Below are 6,800 nucleotides of genomic sequence, written 5' to 3' on the forward strand. Positions count from 1 at the left end.
AGTCAGAACCACCTATAGTGGTTTGCATGACAAGACTAGGTGTAAAGTAAATATGCTCTAGTGTTACGATCACATGAAGGCTGTGTGAATGATCGTGGGTCACCTACGAGTCGAAACCACCTAAAGTGGTATGTACGACAAGCATGTGCACCTAACTTGGATCCAAGGTGAGCATACGGTGCGGGAGGTGAACATCACGTGAAAGACTGTGCCCTAACTCTAGGTGGGAGCACTAACACCGGGGTGCAGGTTTATGAGCTCTTAATACATTACAACATATCTCACATAACCAAAACAATCTCATACCTTTGATTTATGAACTTACCTGGCACTTACTTGTGCATTCGCAACACCAATCATGAATGTATGCAACTACTAATGCATAATTAAAATAGATAGATACTTGCATGGCATTTCCAAAACATATATTCATTTAAATTCATTTTCTGGGAAAAATCTCGAGTATATAGGTATATACGGAAAACCAAAAGCCCACTCATTGGTATGTCGAAGGGTCGTAGCCCCTGAGCCTCGATTGATGGCGCTCGTCCTCAGGATAGGTCTCACCTATATGCGAAATAACTAAATAAATGTTATTTAAAGCACATAACCAAAATTAGGTAATAACTTCTCATACAAAGCTCAAATGGGGTATTTGAATATACCACCATGATCTAGTCAACCTCAGGAACATCCCCATATTTTAAGAAAAAATTTCCGACATCTTACTTGCCGACCAAGGCACGACCAGACGTGCGCCCACGCGATGGGTCAACCCTGACGGAATCTTTAATCGCCGTTAGGGAATATTCCGCTAAAAATTGGAATATTCCGTTAAAACTAAACTAACGCTATTAGCTGCCGTTAGGAATATTCCGTGAATATCGACGAAATATTCTCCTTTCTTCTCTGGCAAATCGTCGGTCGCTGTCGCCTATCGCCAGAAACTGGAAATTCGAAAACCTTAATATCTTCTTCATTTTTCAACCAAATTTCACAAATTTTATACCAAAATGAAGCTTAAGACAAGTAGAACAAAACCTTACCTTTCAAAAGTCCTAAAACCAACAGAACTCGCCAGAAACTCCCTCGATAATCCGGCTAATGCAACTCGTCGAAATTCAACTTCCTGACGTCCAAATCACTTCATTTTTCTTCTCCGAGCTTCGTGAAGACGATCTAAAGCTTCCTATAACCTTAGAATCTTCAAAAAACTCCACATTTACATGTGCATGAACAGTACCTCGAATCGGAGGTTATGGTTTGTCGGGTTTTGAAGGTTTTGAGTTCAACCAATGGTATGGTTGGATTCTTGGGCTTGCTAGGAGTTCAAAGCGACCCTTCAAACCTTCCATCCATGCATGAAATGCTTGATCCAAGGTTTGTCCGTACACTGTACGGAAATTGCAGAAAATTTAAAAGGAAGGAGAGAGAGAGGTCTGAGTATGTGGTATGCACATGTGGTGTGTGTGTGTGGTCCTAGTTGGGTCACCAACCAGCACAAAAATTTAAGACCTTTAGTTCTAATTGGTCCCAAAATGTTAGGGACTTAACGAATTGGTCCAAATCCAAAATTTAAACCACACAACACCACAAACGCTCAAGGGCATATTTGACATTTCACGCCTAAAAATATAATATTTCGGGACGGGTTGTGAGAATCTACCCACCTTAATTTCTTCCTCTAAATTTACACAATCATCAAATCCACTTAAAATCATAAAATAAGCGTGGATACATCTCTCTCATTCGGTCCTCTGTCTCCCAAGTAGCTTCTTGCACAAAATGATTTCTCCACAAAACTTTTACCAAATGCACTATCTTATTCCTCAGCTCCTTATCTTTGAGTAGTGAGGTGAGGTGGCAACAAGAGAGTGGGTGAGTAAAAAGAGAGAGAAACTAAGGTTTCTGGAAGGAGGGGATATGGGACAAGGAATGAGTGGGGTGTGTGCCCCACGTGGCTCACAAAACAACACAAAATATCTCTAGACATGTTCGGTGTTTTGTAATATTTTAATTGTAACTCTGAATTCAATTTTGCTTGCGCCTACGTGTTCGTACCGTTGAGTACTTCGAGAATACGGTGAAATAATAGTCTACATCACGAAATGATAGTGAACGAAAGTCTACAATCTCGCCCCTATGGGCATTTTTGTCAATTCATTCTTTTAGAATTTATAAAATCATAAAATTAGGGACTGGTTGTCATACTTGATATGTAATTATACATAAAAATAATTTACCTACAATGTACGAAAATGTTATTTTATTCAAATTTTATATAATATGTATATGTTTTTTATATAATTGGAACAAATTAATTTGCCTACCTACTTTTTGAAATATTGTTCAATTCCAATGATTCAAAATATTGTATCCCAACAACAAAATATTGCATAAACTTAGGAATTGTATCATACTTTTTATGCTATCTTTTTTCCTAAAACAATCATATACACACATATACATACATATATATATATATATATATATATATATATATATATATATATATATATATATATATTGTGTGTGTGTGTGTGTGTGTGTAATAAAAAAAGGTGCCTGATATATGTAATAATACATGAAAAATAATTTACCTAGCTACCATGTACAAAAATGTTATTTGATTCAAATAATATAATCTAGTAGTATAATATATTTTTTATATAATTTGAACAAATTAATCTACCTACCTACTAAATGAAATGTTCATTTCCAATGATGCAAAATGTTATTACCTGCCTACAAATTAATTTCCAATAATTTACCTACAAAAATTATACCATGGGTGTAATATAATACTAATACATGGAGAATAGTTTGCCTATAACAAGAAGAAATGTATTCATATTGAAAATATTATGTTACACTCATATTTATACAGCACTAAAACGTGCCTAATATATGTAAAAGTACATGGAAAAATAATTTACTTACAAGTTAGAGAGATGTTATTTGATTCAAAATATATAATAGGGACTTAATATAATTTTATTTTAATAATTGGAACAAATTGTGAATTTTTTTGTATGAAATGGATGCAATTAATGCAATACAACAATTTGTATATATAATTTCAGTTTTTATTTTTCTTTTAATTTGGCATAAATTTAGGGATTAGGGAAACTACATGGCATGTAAATAAATTGTATTGGTAAGTCAACAGTATTCTGATGTGGCTGCAAATTTTAAATTTGAGCTTTTATTAAACGTTTAAAGATAGATGGGTTTTATCTAGAAATCATGAGCTTTAAGGGCCAAAATCTAAAGCTTGTTGCCCACAAAACCTGTGGTACAATTACGGGTTTGATGCTTTCGGAGTATTTTTAATTTGGTACAAATGGAAGTTATAATGAATGACAGTAAACTAGTTTTTGGTATAAAATCGAATCAAAAAGATTAAGTACCATTGAAGGACAAATATTTGATGCTATCTGTGTATTTGAAATGGAAAATTTTATTTGAACCAACTAATACTCTCTTTACACCCAACTTTAAAATTTGGTCACATGCAATTTTTACTTTACCTTAAAAAAAGCTACAGTTTTAAAACTAAAAGCATAAATCACAGTAAACCCACCTGTCTAACAAAACTCAACCGATCGGCAACCACTCATGGTAGCAACCCGATCCAAACACAACCATCATCAATAGCCAGTCGTCGTCAACCTTGTTATCCTCTCTGTACACATTTCAACAGTCAAGCTTACTTTTAACGAAGAGTTGGCATAAGGATGAGTTGTCAAAAGGGCTAGTGGTTGTCTATATGGATTCAAAGGGGCATACCCTAGTTGTTGCATAGGTTTTGCACCAAATCTACTGCTGAATTGAACATTGAATCATATTATCCTTATTTGTTGTGTTGATCTTGTTATGAAAGATACAGAAACCTAATCTAGCAAAGAATCAACATGTTCCTATAATCTTGGAGTCCTTACAATCTAAGGATTAGCTTGTGCCACAAGTAATCATACTTTTAAGATGATGCAATATCTACTTCCTAGATATCCTATGGGATTCTTTCAGTTTAATACGATTCAACTATCCTAAAAGGTCTTCTCTTTGGCTGGTATAAATACACCCTTCTAGGGTTCATGTCTCATAACACAATTCTTGCATACTTAATCTCTTCCCTATTGCTTGAGTCTTAATATTGCTTACTACCTGGTGTGAAGTCTAGACTTATGTGTTTGGCTTTCCTTGTCAATTTTTTTTAATGGTACCATACATACTATAGTTAGATTTAAGGTACACTGTCATTGCAGGATCACACTACTTGGAATACTCACTTAAAGGTTCGACTTCTCTCCTCAAAGGTTTGTTCATGTATATGCATTTCATGCTTAAATTTCCAGTTCATTTTGTCTAGTTGTGTTGCCTCATCAGAATTACTTACTACTTTCATGCGAGCCGGCCTCACACTTTAAGACAGTCCACTTGGGCCAACTAACATCTTTTTCCCGAAAGTGAACTTTTCATCCTATATCTGCAAAGATTACTTTTTCTCTTGGCATGTGTCTTCTGGTTCCTTTGTCTGAAATATTCATGCGCATGCCCAATCTCAGCGAAGTCTAATGACTTCGCTCCCTCATTCCATAACAGAATGATGGTGGCATCATTGTTCCGTTTATCTAGCTTCAGACCAGAGGCTGTGGAGTCCATGACTAGACTTCTAAGATATTCGTATTCTGATAGACCTTACTTAGGCCCTGGAAAATCATGGTTCCACACCCATCATTTCAACTTCTTAAATAATAAATAATTTACTATCTAAGTAACATAATAGATTCTTCTGAATATATGAAAACGGTGCTAAAAACGTGATTCAGGATATCGAAAAACCTTAGGATACGTCTTAGGTTTCCATGTGTTGGCCAGTCGCCGTCATGCGCCAATGCTGGTGGTTGTCGCCAGCAGAAGAATATTCCTTCAAGGTTGATTGGAATCTTCTAGATTTCAGTCACCTATGAGAGTATTCTGTTGGCATCAAAAGGATTTTAACAAGGAAAATTACCTTGGGAATATTCCTGTTCAGGGACTGAACTGGGTTTAGTTTGTCAATTTGAACCGGTTCATTACTCAGGTTTGCCGAAAAGACTCACCGATTTTAGAAAAAATTCATCGATAAGTTGATAACTAAGATTCCAATTTTGTGATAAGTTGATATAAATCCAATTTTGTGAACCATTACTAAGATTTGTCCACTTAATTAAAATAGGTGCAATAACTAAGATTCCACGTAAGCTTATTTATAATTTGTACCATATTTATCCCTTAGGCTTATAAATTGTAATACATACACAAAATTTCTTACTTATGGGATTTTTTGTGGTTTAACTAATCCCTTAGTTGTAGGATTAGTTAGAGCAATATAATCACCTCAACCCCCAGTCCGTTTCATCCCTTGTTTTTTCCTTGTTCTAAACAATTCCATTGGTTAGATCATGGAATCAATCCTCCTCTTTCTTCTCTCTTCTTTCATGGATGATATTTTTGTGTTCCTCCCTCCAAATTCGTTCATGACCATTTCAGTTGTTACATAGCCTTCACAATTTTTTTTACATATTCATTTTGTAATATATTATCAATTGTAAGCAATAATACAGTATCATGCATTTATATTTGCTCTATTCTATTTTTGTGCTATAATAAGGGTAAAATGAAACTTAGTATTTGTTCCTTCTTTTTTTTGTTGAGTATTTTTCCTTTGATGGAGGTATATTGATATTTCTATTTCTAATGTTCCACCATGGAGGTTCCCAGCATTTTTCTTCCTATACAATAGGAAGCATTTGTCTTCCTATGCAATGGGTAGTTACTAAATTATATCGGTTCTGTAGGTAGATATCATTTTTCTTCATATATAGTAGGAAATTACTAGATAATATTTTAGTTTGAGTATTTAAATATTCAAAATTTAAAAACTGAACTTTCTCAAAAATTAAAAAAAAAAACGAAGAAATAATACAAAAATTAAAGAATTTAATTAAATATTTTTATCTGAAGGGGCAAAATTCGTATTAAAACATGTAATTAATTTGATAATTGGACTCAATCCCAAAAAGTAAATATATTTTGGACCTAGTTCCAAAAGCCCCATTAAAATCCAACTTCGTTTTTCTCCAAATCTAAACCAAAAATCACATTCAACACATAAAATTCGTACCTGAGATGACAATCAGCATATATGGAATCACCACTTAGTTATAAGCGGATGAAATGAAGTAATTAGCATATATGGAATCACCACTTGGTTATGATCTAACGAAGTAATTAAGTTTTTTTTTTTTTTTCGCAAAGAATGAAGTGATTGAGTTGAAAACTCTAAAATGTCTAATTGAAAATGTGATTTTTTAAGTCAAATTAAGCAACTCAACCACGTACCGTACCACTTGCATCAAATTGTACTTTACATAATTTAAAAATCGGTGCTCAAGGTAGAAACGCCCATACGAATGTACTTTGTTTAATGCGTACGTCTCCATTTTGCTCAAACAATTCTCTAGGTAACAATTGACTTCCCCATACCCTTCTAATACCAATGAAATAAGAAATTGCATGTGTTTTTTCTTTAAAAAAAATAAAAAATGAATCAGTGAATTCGTCACACTAGTCTACTTTTCCGATAAAAATATGGTAAGATTTACTTTCTATTAATTTGTTAGACAGCTTCATTATACATAAATCTGACCAAACAAGGTAACTATATCTGGGTTGATTTAATACAATATAGAATCTGGTCATGGTCCAATGTATGTTTTTTTTTTCTCTTAATTTTGGGATTGATTTAAGAAACC

Source organism: Malus sylvestris, chromosome 5, assembly GCF_916048215.2.
Source record: "Malus sylvestris chromosome 5, drMalSylv7.2, whole genome shotgun sequence".
Taxonomy (NCBI): domain Eukaryota; kingdom Viridiplantae; phylum Streptophyta; class Magnoliopsida; order Rosales; family Rosaceae; genus Malus; species Malus sylvestris.